At 40.7% G+C, this 22,775-nt stretch overlaps 1 protein-coding gene across 1 annotated transcript in view; it reads left to right on the top strand.

Annotated features, from left to right (window-relative positions):
* The window catches only part of LOC143171874 (urea transporter 2-like), a 309,773-nt gene that overhangs the window by 5,695 nt on the left and 281,303 nt on the right, over positions 1 to 22,775 (top strand). The window lies entirely within an intron of this gene.

Raw genomic sequence — 22,775 nt, 5'->3', positions numbered from 1 at the left:
GAGGCAGGTGAGACAGGGGAGCCAAAAGGGCTCAGGACAACAGCCCACAGCCAGGGAAAAGTCGATGCCAGGGTGCACCAAATTTCTGGATTGTGCAGTTACACTTGAGGTCAAAGATGTATTCAGGGCCAATATTTTGGGTAACGCCTGCAGCAATTGTGATAAATTCCCCAGATCATGGACGGTAACTGAGAAGAGCCGGACTCAGTGTACAGCACAGGGGCTGTTGTGTGTTGTTCTGCAACCTGGTAACGTTTTTTGTACATCCTTCTAACAAATGCCTGTTTTGCTGAAGTCTTGACCGGTCCTGCATGTGCCAACAGGCACGGACACAGGCCACCCCTGGAGAAAATAAAGCCTCTCACATCTTAATTCTTACTTTTTAAAATCCTGTATGTTAGGTAGGCACCTAGCTTCAGACTTGCCAAACATCACATTTTTTGCCAAACTCTGATCCCTTCTAGGAAAGCACTTTTTTTTTCAGGGCAAATGTTGATATAGCTCCTTGCCTCAGTAGGTTTTTTGTTTTCCTTTTTATCTTTTTCTAAATGAGGATAAATCTGCAAAATCCTGTAAGGTACTGGGAACTCGTAGGTGCTCTTACTCACAATGAAGTAGCATCAGTTGCCTCAAGGAAATCAACTCTTACAGAAAAAGCAAATAAGATTTAATAGAAAATTATGATCCTTTCTTTTGAGTGCAATGTAACCACTGTCTAGTATACAGGTCCCCTTTCCACAAGAAGAGACACCGAAAAGGTAGGTATAATTTTCCAATCAGTGGATTGTTCCAGTCTCTCTAGATAAGGTACAGAGATGCCATGTGATTTGTACAGAACTATTTGGCTTTTCTTTTAAACCCCACAAAACTTTTCCAGAAGAGAAAACCTCAAATGCAAGTGTTTTCAGATATGTCTTGCTTGCTTATAAATTGGTCAAGATCATTTATCTGGTTTATCATTTAGTGGTAGCAAGGCAAGTGCTTTTTGATTTTTTTTTTTCTTTTTTGGCCCAAACATTGTTTTAGAATGAAATCTTGAACCACGTTTTTCTCAGATCACTACCTTTATAGCTAACCCTTTGTTGGTTACAAATGTTGGGTACATTTACTTGTGCGAGTAGGGTCTGGGTTCAGGGTGGGGTCAGCAGACCTTATCTGCGCTCATAAACGTGGATTTTTGCCTATGAATAGGATTATGGGAAGAAAAATCCAGGTATAGACCTGTATGTCACAGCTGTAACAGTCTATGCTGCGAGTGACTCTGCAAAGGTGGGATCTGGTGGGGCTTCTCTTCATGCATGTTTGCACGACTTGACTACGGATCATACTTGCCAAGCCTTTCTCCCCCCCACCCCCCAGAAAGCCGTATCTGTCCTTGTCTTTATCTTCTGCATCAATCTCTCCCTATACTGAGACAGTAAAGTTAAGACACAGGATGGCTTTGTCTGCAGGAGCACACTCAGACTAGTCTTCCAGACTAATTTTCTGCTTGGGTTACTTTCCTAATTATAATTTGTGTTCTCATCATGTCGTGGAAGAGTACATTTTAAATGAGCTTGCAATACACAGTGTAGAATACCAGCTTTCTAGCACTGTTCATAACCTAGAATACCAGTTTTTAATTTGTCATAATGCAAATGCCATAATGATTACAAGTTTTCAACCCTGCGATCTATTTTTTCCCCAGCTATTTGCAAACTGAAGTCTCAAGTTTCATTTTCCCACTCGCTATGTAAGACCATTGGTGCAGGATGTTGATCTACCTCAAGACAATCAGAGCTGTGTATGTTATGCATCATGTTCCAAAACACTTAAATATGTGGAAAGGGAAAAAAAAATTACATGAATTATGCCTTCTTTAGCCTTCTTATGCTTGCTAATAGGTTTTAAATGGACTGTTTGGGGTTTTTTACTGATAACCACAAAAAAGCGATTCATTCTCTAAATTAATACTAGAAATATTTCCTGGGAATGGAGAACTCATTTTTTATTGAGTGATAGAAATATGATACCTGATTCTGGTGAGACTAGAAGAAGCTAAAGTTTCAACTCTGAATTAGCCATCTACTTCTGGGCAACAGTCTCATGCAAAATTTTCAGGGACATCTCATTCCATTGAGTCTATTGAGTCTGGAGAGACACTTTAAAAGAGTGAGGCCATGCACAAAAGCATTTGTATGGAAAAAAAAGTGTGATATGGATCGCTATACAAATTTATTTGAATATCTTTATTTGTACACCTAGCCTAGCCTGATTAACCTTATGTTAGGTTCTACCTACAGGCACATCATTGAGCCAGGGTTTTATAGTAAGCTGGCCAATGTTGCCTATGTGGTGATGCTCACATGAAAGCTGCATTGTTTCCTACTCTAAGGGATCATATCCTGATGTTGGCCTACACCAGGATAAATGGTAACACCCTCTCAACTGCGTTGGACCTGCTAGTTGTGATTTTAGAGGGAGAAGGAGCCCAGCTTCCACATTTCCCTGGCCCTGCTTTGCATCTGTTAGTCTGAGCTTGTGTGCTTGGATCTGGTTAGTCCGTGAATGGTGATATTTATTCCTCACTCTTTGTAACCATCTAGGCAAAATGTCAGTGTAGCCCTGGTGGATAATAGTTATAGGTCACTAGTTGCAAGTCTAATTCGCTGTGAAAGTATAAGACAGCATGAGCACTCGTCGTCCCAGTGCAGCCATATTTATCTGAGAATTTTTGAATGACAAGCGTGTTTTAGAATGGGATATGGATGGTTTGGGTTGTGTTGTGAAAGACCTGGTTATTTTGGCCCTGTGTGTACCCTGAGCACTGCTTTCTCCCCCATGGACATGAGAGGGATGCTCCCTTCTTTGCAGAGGGCTCAGGAGAAGGGTGGTGGAACACCTTCCCAGCCTGCCCACTTTGGGCATGACAGCCCAAAGGAAGGACAACCAGTGCTGGGGTCCTACTGCTGTCCAAGGGGAAAAAAGAAAGACAATTGTCCTTTCGTTTCTCAGTAACCACAGGCTCTTTCCCCTCATCCAGGCTGCTAAAAGCCACCTAGCTGATCCTAGAAATGAACTTGTCTGAGGGAGAGCGTGTGAGATCTCTCACCCCCAGGCATGGCAGGAGAGGGGTATGCACACGTCCCCGGGAAAGTGTAGCTCAGCGCTTCAATCATCTCCCCAGCCTTGAGCAGCTGAGCTGTGGAAATCACTTTGACGTAAATCTCTCAGCAGCTTTTTTGTCTGAAATAAATGGTGCATAAAGGAAATGCAAAATTGTTTGGTGGACAGGATTATCTGTGTGTTTACTGCTCTCAGCACTTTTCTTTTGTCTTTTGACTGTGTAGTTCCCATTGGCGTGAATAGCTGTGCATGGAGCTAAAGCTTCTGAACATGAGCAGGGTGTAAGAGAGCTCTCCCTTTAAACCTGTGACAGCTATGCACTTGTGGTTGCAAGAAATGTCAAGTTAGAAGAATTACTAGTAGTAGAAAGTAATTATTTTTCATTTCCAAGGTTCCCTGTTCAGTGTTAACCCAAATGTAAACTTCCTATAATTCTGCATCATTATCATCCCCCTGGATGTATTACGTTCTTTCCCATTTGTTATTTTACATATGCACCGTCACACACACACAGTTGCGGCACCTCATAAAGTTTTTTTGTATTATTCCATCCCTTCAGGTGCACCTTGGTATGTATTATTCTGTTGCCATAAGATGCTGGTGATATACAATATTTGTATAAAGATTCAAATCAATGTTTATCACATCAGAGCACTATCATTCAAAAGGAAAGCACAAATCAATAATTCATTAAGCAAGAGAGAAATGAATGTTTTGAAATTGTTGTTCTTCTCCCCTCTAATACTGTCAAAAGAAACTGCATTGTTTAAATGAAGTTTGATCACTTTTTAGACTAAATGAGTCTGATTTAATGCATCTGATGGTAGTCAGCATAGTATTCATCATGAGATAAATAGTAGAAATGCAAAATTAACATAGATCATTTTCAGTTTGCTAAAACTTCTGATTCATTAAAAATACTCCATGATATAAAAAATACCTGGGGTCAGGGGGGTATATGGTTTTCCAAGTTGAATAAAATCGGGGGTTTAGACATAAATAAAATTATTCATTTCAGGTTGGAACGATCCTTTTTCAAAAAGTTGTCTCATAAAAAATGAATAAAGTTACTTTGAAATAGAGATTTTGCTCTTTAAAAAAGGGACACATTCCATCTAGGAAATGCTAGGAAGTGTTACACTTCTGGAAAAGTTGCAGAAGTTTTGTTTTGGATTTGGATTTTTGACCGAAACAACCAGAAGAATAGACATAAATGTGTGACAACTGATCAGCTCAGTCCTTTGTTTCTCTGATAATCAACCTTAATTTGCCTCGCTGTAGTCGGAAGAGCAGAAAACGTCATTCTCTGGTATCATGTGCAAGTTGAAACTCAAGGAAGAGCCTGTCTTTCTTTTTCTGCACCTATCCAAACTCATGAGACAACCAGGTGATCCTCCTGCATTGGAAGATGGGCTAAATGAATGAGTCCGTGGAATTCAAATGCACCTTTATCCCTGCTCATTTCCTAATTCACCAGCAATAAAGTGGTCATTGCTGATGACACAGGGAATTCCTTGTGGTTTTAAAATACAATGACAGAGTATCCAGCAGGAACCGCAGAGCATTAGCTGTTGCTTTCACTGGGGATGAGTGTCCCCTATTGATTGGTTTTCATTGCCTGAGCTCAATAAGGCTTTTATTTATGATGACATAGTTTATGATTGCTTATTTATCTGCTGTGCGTAAAATGAGCTTAGAATCAAATTGCCATATTTACCAAAAGGATGTCTGGAATCTTGAAGAAGCTATTTTACTCGCAGGCATATACCAAAATTGGATAGAGCAGAAAAAAAATACGAACACTGGCCTTGAAATTACCCATCTCTTTTCTTAGCTATCCCCATCTCCATCGCTGAGGTGATGGCTTCCTCTCTGCTCAACTTTTGATCCATTCCGGTGGCCCTGTGAGAAATTTTATCTTCAAACGTGAAGTTACAATAGATGCTGAAATCAGCACAACCCCCCCAGGTTATTTGCTTGAAAGCTCACATGTAATCTAGACTGGGTTCAAGAGGCGATTAAGCAAGTGCAGGGGAGAAAAATCCAGCAAAGACTGTTAAAGACAAAGCTGTGCAGCGCTGGGTCCAGAGGTCCCTGAGCCACATTACTAAGGTCATACTAGGGAAGGATGACTTTGCGCTTCCCCTGTTACCATAGTCTTCCCTGGGGCTTTGCTGCAGGGCACCGTCAGGTATGGGATACTGAGCTGGATGGACCTTTAGTACAACTGTTTTCTTGTTCCTGATAAAAAAAAAAAAAGGAAGTTCTTACCTAAGTATTCACATAAACAGCATAGAAGTGGACTTATATCGTGGCAACGTTTGCTGAATGATTGTACATTTAGGATGATCATGGGTAATCCATATTAATGGAAGCAACACAAGACAGTATCGCTGTTTGTACTGGTAGCCTCTTTCCAGGACTCCAGATAGGATCAAAGTAACGGCTCCATAAATTAAGCAACTGGTAATAACTAAAACTGGAAAAAAAAAAACTTTTAATTTTCTGATTCATATCTTTAATCAATTGCAACACGGTGCAACTGCATTTTAGCTGTAGCTTTCCAATTGTTTGCTCAATAGAGATTGCTCCATTGCTTTTGATTGACACAATGTTATTGCATTTTTATTGACTTTTACGGTAGTTTTTACAGCATTCAAGGTGCATAAGTTAAACAGAAAAGTAACATAGTAACATTTCAAGATGGAAGGAGGCCATAAAGATGCAGAGCAGGTATAATTTACAATAACAGGAAATTACAAATTAAGGATAACTCTCTTGCCCCCATGCCTAGTTATTCCCTCTGTACATGTTTTAGGAATATGTCAGTAAAACATGAAGTGTTTGCCTACCATAAAAAGTTAATGGATGATAGAGTTGGCAAATACTTTAGGAATATTATTAAGATTATTTTAGATATGATTAGGCTGAAATTCAGCTGCAAACAAGTACCTATACAGGATTTTTGAGTTGTAAAAATGTTAATTATTTGAAGAACTGGGTTTGGTCTAAATCAAGCAAAGCCAATAAAAAAGATCTGGAGTTTTAAGCACATGTAAGGAACATAAACATAAATATAATCTTGAAAACAGTCAAACACGCTCCCTGAAAGCTTTCTGTAAGCGGGTTGTTTCAGACAAGCTGTTTGGGTTCAACGGAGTCTGTGCGTGGCCTCTCTTTATGAAAGCGTAGTTATGTGGAAAACTTCAAAGCACATACTTGCCAAGATTTTTTTTTCCTTTTACTGTCTATGTAGTTATACGCACTCTCTGACTGCTACTTGTAACTGTGCCTTTTTGTTCAATGAATTCCGTTAAAACTGTGTATTTTAGGAGTCTCTCATCCTGCTTTTGGAGAGCACTTAGTTATATTTTTTTACGTTGATGGCCTTCTAACTGATGAGTCCCCATAGAATAACTTTTTAATAATTATTACCAATTATTTCACAGTGCTCACAATGTCATCTTTTGATGTCTGTGTTTCCCCATATATAAAATAGAACGACATTACAGGATCTCTCTGTGTTCAGCTGGCCAATATTTGTAAGACTATTTTAGAGTTACGGTAAGTTAATAAAATTTTGCTCAATTGTTCTTTTTCTGAAGCAAGAAGAGTGACTTTCTTATCTAATAAGGAGCATTTGTGAGAATGTCTCATTTCACATAGAGACCCAAAAAAGATTTTGCAATCAGAAGTCTAAAGGGTTTTTTTTTTCCCGATAAAACCCATATAGTTTCGCTAACAATAGCAATCAATCACATTGATCAAGTCTACCTAGCATATTGGGGAAAAAGAGGCAAGTCATAATACAGAACAGTCTTTCATTATCACCTGAATAAATATAGTTGGCTTCTTGAACTAGTCCCTCTGTTTTCACTTTGTCATGAGAAAGAGGGATGTTTTTAAAGATGATTCATATCACCCAACATTAACCTTGTGATGTTGGTGAAATGAATTTGTACAGAATACCCTATTTCTCATCACTAACCACAAGGAGGACCTAGGGTGACCAGCTGACATCCAGGTGAGATGAATTTCTCCCTGAGACCAGCATAGCCCAGATCACGACAGACCTCTGTAACACACATTTCTCCTGGAAATGTCCCCAGGTGACCAAGTGTGTGTTAGTCTCACCAAGCGAGGGCAAAGGGGGCTGTCCAAAGTCCTCGTAAGACCTAAGCCTTACAGTTTCCAAACTAAGCTCGCAGAGTGAGAGGAAAAAGCCCATGACGTGCTGATATGAAACCCCCACAGGAAAGACCATCCCTATGGCCAAAGGGAGCACATAACAAAGATCTGCCTCCCTGTTAAATGTGCAACGTATTATATCCAGTAGCAAATAAGGTTACTTGGGAGGATGCTTTGGCTGTATAAAAAGCTTTGCCATGGACAGTGTTTCTATTGCATTTAGATGGACCAGTCAGAAAGTACAAATAATAATGAAAGGAAGACTGCAGTTGTCTATTAAATTCTGCAGAGCTTTCCCATAAAATGATAGCAAAGGCTTCTCTTCACAACAAGGCACTTTGCCAGTTAAGCATTATTATGTTGTCTTTACACATGGGACTCGCTGCAGTTGTTGCGACCACTGAACTTTCTCTCAGGCATCAGCCCACATCTTATTATGATCAAAAATCCTCATCATTAATCCCATTACATTGTTCTTGGTTACGGGATAAATCCATCAATGGATGATCTCACCCTGTTTAATCTCGTTAGTTTAGAATATTTCTTTTCTAGATATCCTTATCATAATCTTATCATCACAACCCTTGGGAAGTTTGGCCCCAACAGTGCTGTCATGAGTGGGTTTTTTTTAATATTTCACAATTTGATAAGAAAGTTAGCATTTAACCCTCAATTGCCTCTGATGAGAGAAAGAAAAGCTCTGAAAATGACCAAACAGATGACTGCATATTGTGGATCTCAATTGCTTGCCCTTGGTAGGACTTTGATTTTTAAAGATCTGCTTCTCTGTACCGCCATTTCTCATAGGCATCTAGATAGAGACATAATTTGCAGTCTGCTGAATGCTGACTATATCCCTGACTGTATCACTTGGTTTTGATAGAACTTGCTCAGTTATACTGAGTTGTGCCTTTCCTCAGAACAGAGTCAAAATTTAAACTCTGAAAATATTATCTGAACTGCCAGCTAATATTGGATAAGCCTGAACTCCATCAATGACATTTTTTAGGAAAAAAACAAAACAAAAAAAAAACAAAAATAAAGCTTCCCTGCATCTAATTTTCTTTCTGCAGGTGTTCTAAAGTACAGTAATGCTTCCTCATGCCCGAGTCCGTCCTTTCTGTAGCCAGTCTTTAAAAGGTAGGTAAAAGAGGAAAAGCTGTTGATGTTGCACATCCTTTGTAAATGAAGTTAACAGTCCTCGTTGTTGGAGCACGTGGTTCCATGTAAAGCCTAGGTTTGAGTTCACTTTTACCTGAACAGATTCGAAATAGACCTCATGGCTCCTACAGGGAGCTCAACAGACACCAGATTATGCTACAGTAAATTTATCACTTCTTTGTAGGAACAGTGACGCTAATGAGAAAATAACCCAAGATTTTTTTTTAGTCTGAAAGAGACATCAACTGACTGTAGAGCTCTCAAATCTAGCATGGTGGATGCTTGCTTTGGAAGGAGATAGATCTCTGTGTTCATCTCTGTTTCAAAGGCTGTTTATACATTTTTTCTAATGACTCTTTCATGTAAATTCTGCTCTCCCTCTGGGTTAGATTAGAGCCCTTGGAATAACAAAATGAGGTTAGGCACAAATTAATATGTGGATTTACTTCTCTGCTCCTCTGAGGTCTTGTAAGGTTATTCATGAGTATATGAATGACCGCAGTCTGCTTCTGAATCTGTTTTCAGGTCCCTTGTGTTCCCCAAAAGAAGCTTTTCTGAATATTTATATGTCATTCATGATTCAAGATTGGCCATTACACTTCAGTCATCCAGTCACTAGTTACATTTTAACTGACCAGTCCAGGGACAGCAGCAATACCGTATGACTGAAGTAAAACATGACGCATAATGTATGTTTCATGGCGAGTAGGTGCCATTCATGAATACCTCATAGTCCAGAAACCGTTTGTCAAAGCTGCTTAGTGAATGTTTATAAGTAAATCAATTTTCAGAAATCAATACTAGCTTGCAAACAATTTCTGAGAAGAAAAGTAGCTACACAAAGTATCAATAACAGCAATTCAGATAGCTCTGCGGAGAAGACTCTCCTTGGAGTTAAAAACCCATTTGAACAAACGTACAAATCATTCCTGAGCTCAGTCACCCCCAGAAATTCAAATAAGCTGATCACAGGCAACTTGCGCAGCTGTAGGAAATAAACTTAATGTGTTTTACTGTTTAGTGCAGTTGCACAGACCATTTGCCATACGCTTCCAGGACTCTTGTGGCTTTGTGTAGTCTGAGGATTACCACTGCAGAATCATTGCATTAGTAAGTCTGGTCTCCTAAACCTCATGGTTTAGCCAGTTTTGCTTTCACTGCTGTTAAGCCAATCAATTCAACTATCAACTATTAACATACACTTTTGTGATATATTCGCCCATGCCTTACATTTCTACTTTTATTTCCTCTGACGCTTTCTCTTTTTCCTTTTCTTCTTTTTTCCTAGTCATAGTCCAAAGTCCTTCAGCTATAGTCCACAGGTTCTTATGGAGTAATGTCACTAATGTTCTCCTCAGACCTACCTTCCTTCCTTTTATCATATGCCACGTCTCAGTAAGAAACTCTTGTTACTTATTCACAACTCCCTTAAACATCTATAGAAAACTCCTCCTCTCTTCTTCTCCTATGAAATTTAGCATGTTCCAGAAAATCAATGCAGTGACCATGCCCCATTTAAAATCTTAATCCAATTTAACGTTGGGAACTGATGTGGTCCATATGCCTTTGGTGACCAATCAGTAACTCTCCAGTGTTGCACAATAACTTTACAACAGGCAGATGTTGGTCAAAACAGGGTGAAGTGTCAGCACTCCAGAAAGCTCTCAAATCCTCATCCAGCTACAGTTGCGTCCAAGAACCTTGTCCAAGAATTAAGAACTAACCACACGCATGAAGTCTCACTTGCATGCATGAGCACAGGTCAGCCATCAGTGTATATGAAATAGAGATTTTGGGAAAACAAAAGTTACGTACGAATGATTGAATCTCTCTCTGGCAAGAAAAACCTTCTTTCTTTCCAACGGGTGAATGAATTTCCAACAATTATGCTGTGGGCAAGGAGATATCTCTAATTTGCCATGCTCAAGAGTCATACATATTTCTGAAGTCCTGAGAAATCCTCCTGAATGAAGAGAGTTTTGAATTTGAATCCCAAGGAGAAGTTAGGTCTGTAAGGGGGTATATCTCCAGATCAGGGTCCTCTTCCATGAGGGAAATCATACACACTTTACTTGAGAATGGAAGCTGAGGTGGAGGGAGCAAAGATGTGGACAATTGTCACCTGGGGCATCTGTTTCTGAATCAAATGTCAAAAATGTACAGTAGTAAATATCCCTTTTTCCTTTAATGTTTATCTTCTCTTAAGGATGATTTGGGGATATCTGGTGAATAAGCGAGTTCTATTCTTACAGGAGAGATCTATAATTGCAAGAAGTGGTTGTTCTCCCGTTAACCAGCACCTCAAGACACGTTTCAAGGGTACCTAGAAAACAGTAGGGTTGTTCCTCCACAGTGTTTCCAGGAGTTGGGAACAAGGCATGTCATTGTGAAACAAACATCTCCCTGTCACGCTGCAGGACAGTAGAGCAAATACCTTGTCTTTGAGGACCTCCTGTGAGTTTGCAACAGGAGTCAAAGTGCTATCTTGACCCCCAGATATGATCTGAAAGTGTAACAAAAAAGAAAAATGCTGTAGTTCTATGAGCTGTCCATCAGACAACACAAACGGACAACATCAGTACATTTTTTAGATTTAACATAATCCCTGTATTAACATCTATTTAACATTATTTAACATAATCCTCAACTTAACATATAGGGATTTAACATCCCTACAAACAGCTGACCCTTCCAGGTGGAAGAGGAGCCACATGAAACAAATGAAGACTTGTGTAAATTCTCTTACTCTGGAAAAAAAAAAAAAATCAAAAATTTTGGGTGGTCATTTGTTAATTAGCTATATTAATTACACTTCCACTAAGCAAAAACAGATCAGTCAGGATTTAGGCTGAAATGGAACGGTGTTCAATAAATGCACTCTCTGACCCCTGCGGCAGTCTGATGCATTCCTGGAAGCTGTTTATCCTGTAAAAGGCAGGAGTGTAACTTGTTCTCAGGAACAAGGCAAGCAAAGATTAAAGGAGTAATTAAAGACCAAAACTTCATGCTATATACTATAAAAACCTCTTAACAACGTTGGCTATAGTGAAGGTTTGTATTATAAATAGACTGAAATGCTAGGCTGGCTTTCCGAGCACTCTATTTTCAGATATATTGCTGAACTGAGAGTTTTCATTGGATAATTAGTTGTGGTAGAACAAATTTCTGCACCTTAGGTTGATTTAGTCCTTGGAGTCTCTGTCTGAGTTTCTGAAAACAGAAAGTATGTGTATAATTGCTCAGCAATCTGACTGGAGAGTTGTAAGGAACTACAAGTTAATACCCGCTAAGTGCATTTGAAAAACCTTCTGTGTAGGTAAGCTAAACACAGAGATCAGTACGCAGGAGAAAATGGCATATTTGTACTTCTGTTCACTCATGCAGGACAGACCACCACACAAACCGTGTGACCCTGGGAAGCAGGGAAATGCATTTTCCCTGTTGTTCTGCTGCTAGCTGGTGATTTTGGGGGCAAGAAATGTATCTGTGTTGTGCCAGGACTCCTCAGTGTGTAAAATAAATTTTATCTCCTGTCCCTGTGGGATATTGGGATGGGGAAACATGAAGTGACATCTCACACCCTGACCCGTGCGCTTGCCTTCCAGTATCCAGTTCAGTGGAAGCATGAACTGGCTATGATCTCTGCTAACCGGGGGATTTCCCTTGTTTAACTTTCAGAAAAAGAAATCATTTGTGAATTCTATGTAAAAATAGTATACACAAACATGAGCAAGTACTTAAACCCTCCCACCAACCGTACCGTTGTGCTTGTATGGGCACAGGCACATAGTTGCAGCATCGTCTGCATTGGTCTGCGCACAGACAGGGATTTCAGAGGAAAAACTTGCAACGTGTGAGATTCACCATGGGTGTGAAGCTTGGCATGGTCAGTGCCTTTGTTTGCAAACTCTCGAAGTCAGGAAGGGAGAAGGAAAGGGAATCTGTCTTTTATTACAAAGGCACAACTGGGGGCAGTGCCGTAATATGTTATAAATAATAATAATAGTGCCAAAGTAGAAGTCTTCTATCTAACAGCCCGTTTGGTGTGCGAAACACTTAACGTAAGCATTTATCTTCATGCATGCATCTTTGAAAAGCCATTTTTAACATGAAATCTGACAGCATTCATTCATCTTCTCTGATTTAATTTTACCATTTCAGGGCTCACAATGCAAAATTTCAAGGTTGTTTTATGCAGGAGGTCAGACTGGAGAAGAATAGTGATCCCTTTTGGCCCTAAAATGTAGGAAAGAGAATATTCTGTAAGTGTGTAGTGTCTTGTGTGGCACAAAAAAATGTCTTCTAACACAAGCAGAAGCAAAGCCCTATCTCTATCACATATAACAGTATACCAAGAAAAAGTAGTGATCTGTTAATTTGGGGGTAAGAACTGTATTTTCTAAATAGTTATCAGTAAGGATCCAAACAGTGCTATTGGACTATGTGCAGTAAAGGCACTGTTAATAATGGGAATGTTCTTGTTACTGAGAAGAATATTCTTCGAGAACTTCAATGACTGGTGACCACCTTATTACCGTGAATACCGATAAATTATGTAAAAGGCCATTGTTAAATCCCAGTTAGCTGAAAAGCACAATCCCAGCACAGAAGCAGTGATAACTAGTGCTCTAGGACCATCAAATTCTGGTAACCGTTGTTACTGGAGAGGTTTTGTGCTTTTCCAGCTGACTCATTTTCATACATCTATGTAATTTTATTTTAGAAGGGTGAAAAATAGCTGGAAAGTCATCCTCGAACAAGAAGAGTGTGTCTGAAACGGCCAAGGTGAGAGGAAGAAGCAGGGCAAATTTAAAAGTTCACCCAGGAGTTCATGTACTCATTTTCATATCAGCTACGTGGAGCGCTGTGGGAGGCATGCGACTGCGGGAGGGCGAGATAGCCCCTAGCAAGCACCCCAGCGTGCCTCTTGTTCTCTCAGATTCGGCGTAGAAAACTTGCCTGTACAACTATTTCTTTTGGCTTGAGGCTCTGCAGCTCTGAAACTTCTTATGAAGAGGAAAAAAAAAAAAAACGGAAAAAGAAGAGAAAGAAAGTATCCCTAAAGGCCTAGTTCCATGATTTGAAAGCCAATTTTTAACAGCACACATAACTTTCAAGATTAGATGCCCCTAAGCAAAGTAGAGTTCAGAAAGTTTGGTTTTTTGCTTCACAGGAAATGTTTGGAAGTTCCATGAAATTGTGTGCGGCGAGTCCTGGTGAGGGGCGGGTGGGGCAAGCCCCAAAATACTGAAGTGCAAAGGGGGGAATGCTTTAAAAAAATACAGTGTTGGGCAGATGCCTTGGAGGAGAAACACGTTTCAGGTCTGAAAGGTTCGAGTGTTCGTCCCATCGTTTTAATCACGGAAAGGCTTCACAGGACAGACCCCTTGCAGTGATATTGTGCCTCGTTCAGATCTGTTTTACAGCTGTTTGGGCCAATGTGAGTCAATTCACTTAATGAAGCTCCTCCTGATTTACATCATGATAAGTGCAGTTGGAAGGAACCAGGGAGAGCAATTCTGGCAAAAGCAGTTTCACATGATACTCCATTAACCTACATTCACACAAAGATGCTGTCCCTTTCTTTTCTCCCTTTAATTTCTATTATGTTCCGTTCTGAATTATGAGGCTGGAAGTTGGTTCATTCCTGTCTTCACCCTTAAGATAAATAACATAACAGATGTGTCACCGTGAAGCCCTACATGGATAGCTATTTTTCTCCCACTGAATTGCAACTTGGAAACAATGTTAGATGACAGTTGTGGACATTGAAAATTGCTTGAAATGCGAGGGGAATATTAAATTCTGAGCTCAGTCCAGCCTTTAATAATGTGCCAGCCTTTGTCATCAGTTACTTAACAATAGATATGCATTCTACTAGAGAAAAACACCCCGTGGTATTATCTCTATATACACGTATTGTAAATTATCATATGGCACTACAGAACAATTACACACAAGTGCAACACGGCCCCTCGTAATCTTTTGGGTTTTGTCTACTGGAGCCTTCTTTGTCTAATAAAACACAATCTGGCATCCAGTGGGGAAGAGGGGTTGCAAGGCACCCTCCGCTTTACAGGTGATTGTTGTTATTAGTCATGCAGTGCTATTGTGTTGGGGTTTTTTTGTTTGTTTTTTTTGTTGTTGGTAGTTTGTTTTGTTTGGTTGTTGTTGTTGGGTTTTTTTAAATGTAGCTGTATTATGGTAAGGCTAACAATCGATTATGATGGTTCCTTTGTGCTGGATGCTGCAAAATTCTTCCACAGCTATTGTGGTTCTCAATGGGGTTTCTCCTTGCATGTAAATATATGGCCAACGGGTCATTAGAGATAGGAAGAACACAAAGAAACTGCGAGAAGTACTGGTATCACTGAATTAAAGCAGATTTGTGGTAAGCATCGCAAATGGAAATAGGACTTCTCCATGTACATATACGAAAGGGACAAAAGGAAGAGGTGAAATAAAGATTCAAGAGGAGTGTGAATGCTTAAAAGCACTTGGAGAAGAAGTAATGCATCTGCTAAAAACAGTTATTTCAATATTATTTCAATAATAACTACTTCCATAGGAGAATTTCACCATTTAATCGCGTGCAGAAAGTCTCTGTTGACAAGTACGTGTCTCTTAAGTCCTCAGGTCCTCAGCAAACTGGGTTAAACTGGTTTTCTGTGACATACCAACCCCTTAGAGAGGAGAATTTCTCTAGGTTAAAAAAAAAAAAAGCAAACACTTTATTTTGTAGAAACCATTTTAGAAGATTTTGGAAGACATTCTGCACCAGGAGGCTTATTGTTGACTTCAGTGGGAGCGGAGGTAGGCATGCGCTGAAAGCAAAGCAAAACTGTCTAAATGTTTTATATCCAGTACATTACCTTACTCACGCTGCAGGTTTCTTAAAATATCGAAACAATGACTTTCTAATGTTGAACTTATATTTTATAATTTATGCTGCTTGATTACTTTTGGCGTCTCACTCAGTGAGAACAATGAGAAGGAGGCCAGTCAGTTCTATGTTTGTTTCTATTGATTGCTATTATTTATTCATTAGCTCGTTTATTTGTGTCATGCCGGCAATATGCATGATGATGCACAGACAGATAAGAAAGCATTGACAATCAACATGCAAATGCAGAAAGGAAGCTGCAATTCAACATGAGTGATCTGACTAAGGATGGTCTTGCTAACTGCAGTATTTTTAAGAATTCTGGGGTTTGGCAATTTTTTTCCATCCTTTTTCTGACTGACGTCAGCGAGACTCAGCTGGAGTTTCTGCACTGATACCGATACGACTCAGTGACAATCTACGGGAAACTGGGGAGACGTATGGTTTAATAGGGGTGTTATGAAAAAAGGGTTTGATGTGCTGGAAAGGGGAAACAAATACAGAATCTTCTCAGTCCCTTGAGAATTGGTAAAGCAAGCAAGCAGTACAATGAATGTAAAATTTTATAGAACTATAATAAATATTTAATAGTTAGACACTGGGAGTACCTTAAAGTCCTGTTTGTGAGTCACCGCTGTCATAGCTAGATCCTTGAGAATAATTTCTTATTGTTTGCTTCAATCACAGCACAAAATGTGATTAAGTAAAATGCCATGACATTGCTTTTAATCACTCTGGAAATATGACTTTTTTTCTTTTTTTTTTTTCTTTTTTTTTTTTTTAATTGGTCACTTTTAACATATATTTAACATTTGGAAGGGAGCACTAAAATCACCAGAGGACTGGGTTCACAAACCTAGCCTTGTGCAACCTTTCCAGATTCCACAGTCCATTGTTTAAGACATAATTTTCTAAAGGTGTTGGAGACTTAAATTCAAGTTCATACTTTCAAGCAAAGAGGAAATTTAAACTCCAAACTCTTTCTTCCCAGATGATAACCCTGCTCATTTGGGCTGAGACGGAAAAGTACAAATTTCATTGACACTTCTTTCTTAGACATTGTCACGGCATCTAAATTCCTTTGTGGGTCTATCTCCCCAAATTTAAAATATTGTATTTAATAATGTGTATTTTGGGCATTTCCAGTTGTCCTTCAACACTGCTTCCCAACTGACTCACTAAGCATAACACAAATATGTGAAAACTTTAAGCTGAAATGGTGCCTTCAGGAAACAAATGTTTTCCTGAAAAGAAACTATTCACCACGCTGTACTATAAGCTCAGTCCTGCAATGATTTATGTCTACACTTAATTTTGCACTGGGGGTAGCTATGCTGAAGTCAGTGGGACTGCTCGGAGTTCAGAAAGTTAAGCACATACATAAGATTTTGTGGGATTGAGCCGATGAAGAAGGATTCTGCCATTAACAGGCAATACAAGGACATGAGCAGTTTGAGGAGCAGCCTGTCGAGTATATACAGTCATACAGCATCCCGTAGTCTAGCCATTAAACCGTGGCTATTTCTTGTATTGCTTATGAGAGCCGTAGCAGAAATAGTCCTTAAAGGATCTGAAGTCCTTGAGATCCTTGTGGTTTCCGATTGACTGGATTTATGTTACCGCTGCTCTTTGCCTCCAAGCCACCTACGTGCACACTCTGTGTTTGCGTGTCCATCCTGACATAGTGGAGAGAACCTGCACTGCTGGAGAGGCTGAGCAGCTAATTTCTGGGAACTATTGCTTGGGCTTAGTACCCCAAAAAGGACAGGTGGCTCCAAATCCATGAACTGCGAAACTTTCCCAAGATTTCTAGATGTCTTCCAAAGGGCATCAGTGAAAAAATATATGTGGTTACATTGGTGCTAGGAATACATGAAATAAATGAAAATGAAACTATTTCTGTTGCTCCTTAATCCTGCAGATTACTTTTATGATACTTTCGACTGAGGAGCACAGGACCTAAGTCTGGAAGCAAACTCATAGCCCAGGAAAAACAATGCCTTCTGTTGCCTTCAGTCACAACCATCCACAAACTCCTCCTTTATGCATTAAAAGGAGACCTGAAAGAATCTTAACATTATTTCATATTTGTTTTTTCCATTCCTGAACTTCCAGATCAAAGGCATATGACTATTTCTCACTTAGAAGAAAAGAAGTACTTCCCTCCATTGTGATTTTGGTCCTTAGAGAAAAGGTTTATTCCACAGTCAGGAAAAGGATCATCCTGAGGTTCGGAAACAGTTACAGATCTAAGGTGGCTACAGTTCAGCTGCTTCCCTGCCACACATTTCCTCTACGACTGCACAAATCGCCTGGACCCAACTCATCAACCTTCTAAGATTTCCCTTGAAACCTAAGGGATTTAACTATCAAAATGGTCTTGAGGATCTGGGCTTCAACCTGTTTGAGGTTTTGTTTCCTACAGATAAAAATGAGAATAATTCCTCAATACTCTTTAGAGGTGGTGTCAGATTAGAAAAGTGTACACTTAATGACTGTAAGAAGCTTAGGGTAGGAAATAATAATAGCAATGGTAAAAATCCTTTATATATATCTAAAAAGATGAAATGAATTTGGACATTTGAATGTGGCTGGTCGCATTTAATTACATAAAAGTCTTCTTTAAAACTAGCTGACAAAATATTGTTTGGTCACCTGCCTATTAAAAACATGCTTAACAGTATGGTTAAATTACTACCTAGTGTTTGTTTCCTGATGTATTGTATCAAGTGAAGGGCAAAGATGGAAATCCATAATATGAAATCAATTCCGTTCAAAGCCAGTAAGCCCAAACAGCATTAGGAGATTTGAATTATTCCCCCTGCCCCCCACCATCTTATTTTTATTAAATAGAAATCAAACTGAGGCTTTATAGAATCTTTTGCGAATAAAAATGATCTGATGATTTTTCTTAGTAAACAGTAACACCTAGAAATTTGATTTCTGGCTGAATCTCGTGTTTGGCAGGGATGTTGTTTGTCAGGGAGCACTGCTTGCAGACTGATTCATTATAAGCTTTGATTTCACAGGTAAGAAATTACTTCAATATGTTTCCCACAAAACCAACTTTCTGTGTTTTGGGGATGAACCAGCTGACAGGAGGGGGATGTCAGGGAAGGAGGATGAAGGAAAGAAACCATTGCAAACAGATGTGTGTTTGTAGAGAACAGCTTTGGTTTCTAACTGGTGGTTGTGCGGTTTATCTCAAAGCACTTATATAGTACTTTGTATAAGCACAGTATCATTAGAGTTACTAAACCCCACTCCCCAAGAAACAAAAAACACAGTACAGAGGTGATGCAAGATCTGATTTTCTAAAATATATCTATGGTCAATCCAGAAAAACTCTTGTACCTGCAGTAATGTTACCCTAGCAATGAACGTATAACCCAAAGCAAGGGTTTACTGACTGTGGACTGACGGTGAAGTATCCTCAAAGCAGTCAGCTTTGAATACAGAGAACAGGTAATACAACCTCTATAAAACCTCCAAAGAAGATCTCCTCTTGCGGTTGTAAACCATATCATTTTTCTTGACTTGCTGATTTCAATTATTGCATGCATTGCTATTAACTTCTAGTTAGTAGCCACTATCCACCTAATGTATGGCAGCATTTCAGGAGTAGAGCACTCTCTTTACTAGTTCTCTCTTTCGCAGACGTGCCTATAAATATATAGATACTTTTTAAGACAAATTTAAGTTTTCCATGTATTTGTTGCAAGGGAACATAAAACATGGGAACACAAAACCCATGAAAAAGCACAAAAAGAAGCCTTCAGGCTTCTCTGAAAGTCAGTCTTGTCTTCCCAAGAGAATCACTAGGTGTGGTGATATGATGTGCTATTTATGGGCAAGAAGAGATCAGTATGGGACTTCCAGAAATAACTGGTGATTCGTATTGCTGAAAAAATCTCTGGAACTTTTGAGCATGCTTCTGACAGTGAAATCCCGTAAGCCCTTAAGTCCATGAGGAAACTTTTGGCTAAAGTCCTTTTAAATCTCCCCATTTCAGTTCCCATTTAGAGACTTCAGTTACCATTTGGAGACTTCTGATAAACTATGACATGCAAACATAGCCTTTACGAATTACTGTTATTAATCATTCCTCTCCCTCCCATGGCCTTTAAAACCCTTTGGGCATTTATGGGTAGAGAACCATTACTCAGAAGCACTACATGAAGGGAGATTGCAGCAGCAGTTCCCTTCTAGAGAGGCTGTGTAGCCATCTAGCCATGAGTACATCATGTCCTGCAGTCTCCCTATCCTACAATAACCAGTCTTAGCACGGAGACTCCTTTACACCTATGTCTACACTGCAATAGAACCACACACACTAATTGCATACTTGATAGTGGCTGTATTATGTGAAATGTGAGGTCTTTTGAAGCAAAGCTTGTTCTCCTTAAGCTTCTCATGGTTAAGAAACATGTGCTTGGCATTGTAATAGCAATTGTTCGATATTGTGCTCACTAACAGCACGAGGAACCTGGGTTAGGTGATCAACCCAGAAGCACATTTAGAACAGAATAAAAAATCCGCTTTAAAATAGACATCTAATCGGTACACCCAGGGGAAAAATAGTTACCTAAAGCTTCTTCTGTAATCAGTGGAGAAAGAAGTGGTTACCCCTTAAATGCTGAATGTCCTTTTATCAGCATCTATCCCTTGTTATTGAAGAGATAACAAACCTTGGTTTGCAGCCCAAAGGTGAAGCAGGATGAATCCTGGACTTATTGTCAATGGATGATGGTTACAGAACCCATTAAACACGGCATGAGATAGCTCTTAGGAAAGGTGAGGATAGGTCATGAAGATGAATGGCCCATGCAGCTGCGGATTACCTTGGTGGGAAAGGAAATGTAGGTCTTCTCTCTTCCCCATTAGCTCATGATTTATGCATTTATACATCAAAACTGGAATCCTGTATCCAGATCAGACATAGAATCATAGAATCATTTAGGTTGTAAAAGACCTTTAAGATCATCGAGTCCAGCTATTAACTTAGCACTGCCAAGTCCACCACTAAACCATGTCCCTAAGCACCACATCTACACGTCTTTTAAATACCTCCAAGGATGGGGACTCAACCACTTCCCTGGGCAGCCTGTTCCAATGCTTGACAACCCTTTTGGTGAAGAAAGTTTTCCTAATATCCAATCTAAACCTCCCCTGGCACAACCTGAGGCCATTTCCTCTTGTCCTATCACTTGTTACTTGGGAAAAGAGACCAACATCCACCTTGCTGCTACCTCCTTTCAGGTAGTTGTAGGGAGCAATAAGGTCTGCCCTCAGCCTCCTCTTCTCCAGGCTAAACAACCCCAGTTCCCTCAGTTGCTCGTCGGAAGACTTGTGCTCTAGACCTTTCACCAGCTTCGTTGCCCTTCTCTGGACATGCTCCAGCACCTCAATGTCTTTCTTGTAGTGAGGGGTGAGTACAGGGGGACAATCACTTCCCTAGTCCTGCTGGCCACACTATTTCTGATACAACCCAGGATGCTCTTGGCCTTCTTGGCCGCCTGGGCACACTGCTGGCTCGTATTCATCCATCCGGCTGTCGACCAACACCCCCAGGTCCTTTTCCGCCAGGCAGCTTTCCAGCCACTCTTCCCCAAGCCTGTAGCGCTGCATGGGGTTGTTGTGACCCAAGTGCAGGACCTGGCACTTGGCCTTGTTGAATCTCCAACAACTGGCCTCGGCCCATCGACCCAGCCTGTCCAGGTCCCTCTGCAGAGCCTTCCTACCCTCAAGCAGATCAACACTCCCGCCCAACTTGGTGTCGTCTGCAAACTTACTGAAGGTGCACTCGACCTCCTCGTCCAGATCATTGATAAAGATATTAAACAGAACTGGACCCAGTACTGAGCCCTGGGGAACACCGCTCGTGACCGGCTGCCAACTGGATTGAACTCCATTCACCACAACTCTCTGGGCCCGGCCATCCACCAGTTTTTTGCCCAGCAAAGAGTACGCCCATCCAAGCTATGAGCAGCCAGTTTCTCCAGGAGAATGCTGTGGGAAACGGTGTCAAAGGCTTTACTAAAGTGTAGGTAGACAACATCCACAGCCGTTCCCTCATCCACTAAGCAGATCACCTTGTCATGGAAGGACATCACGTTGGTCAAGCAGGACCTGCCTTTGATAAATGTATGCTGACTGGGCCTGATCACCTGATTATCCTGTACGTGCTGCATGATGGCACTCAAGATGATCTGCTCCATAACCTTCCCCAGCACCAAGGTCAGACTGACAGGCTTGTAGTTCCCCAGATTCTCCCTCCGGTTCTTCTTGTAGATGGATGTCACATTTGCTAACATCCAGTCAACTGGGATGTCTCCAGTTAGCCAGGACTGCTGATAAATGATTGAAAGTGGCTTGGTGAGCACTTCCACCAGCTCCCTCAGTACCCTTGGGTGGATCCCATCTGGCCCCATAGACCTGTGTGTGTCTAAGTGGTGTAGCAGGTCACTAACCATTTCCTATTGGATTATGGGGGCTTCATTCTGCTCCCCGTCCCTGCCTTCCAGCTCAGGGGGCTGGGTACCCCGAGAACAACTGGTCTTGCTATTAAAGACTGATGCAAAGAAGGCATTAAGTACCTCAGCCTTTTCCTCAGCCTTTGTCACTATGTCACTCCAATAAAGGATGGAGATTCTCCTTAGCCCTCCTTTTGTTGCTAATGTATTTATAGAAACACTTTTTATTGTCTGTTACGGCAGTAGCCAGATGAAGTTCTAGTTGGGATTTGGTCCTTCTAATTTTCTCCCTGCATAACCTCACAACATCCTTGTAGTCCTCCTGAGTTGCCTGCCCCTTTTCCAAAGGTCATAAACTCTCTTTTTTTTTCCTGAGTTCCAGACAAAGCTCTCTGTTCAGCCAGGCCTGTCTTTCCCACCGGCTCATCTTTCGGCATGTGGGGATGGCCTGCTCCTGCGCCTTTAAGATTTCCTTCCTGAAGAATGTCCAGCCTTCCTGGACTCCTTTGCCCTTCAGGACTGTCTCCCAAGGGACTCTGTCAACCAAACTCCTAAAGAGGCCAAAGTCTGCCCTCCGGAAGTCCAAGGCAGCAGTTCTGCTGACCCTCCTCCTTACTTCTCTAAGAACTGAAAAATCTATCATTTTGTGATTGCTATGCCCAAGACAGCCTCCAGCCGTCACGTCACCCACAAGTCCTTCTCTGTTCGCAAACAACAGGTCCAGCGGGGCGCCTTCCCTAGTTGGCTCTCTCGCCAGCTGTGTCAGGAAGTTGTCTTCCACACACTCCAGGAACCTCCCACACTGTTTCCTCTCTGCTGTGTTGTATTTCCAGAAGACATCTGGTAAGTTGAAGTCCACCACGAGAACAAGGGCTAGTGATTGTGAGACTTCTCCCAGCACTTACAGAATATTTCGTCTGCCTCTTCATCCTGGTTGGGTGGTCTACAACAGACACCCACCATGA

Source organism: Aptenodytes patagonicus, chromosome W, assembly GCF_965638725.1.
Source record: "Aptenodytes patagonicus chromosome W, bAptPat1.pri.cur, whole genome shotgun sequence".
NCBI classification, from domain to species: domain Eukaryota; kingdom Metazoa; phylum Chordata; class Aves; order Sphenisciformes; family Spheniscidae; genus Aptenodytes; species Aptenodytes patagonicus.
This window is presented reverse-complemented; position numbering and strand designations above follow the sequence as displayed.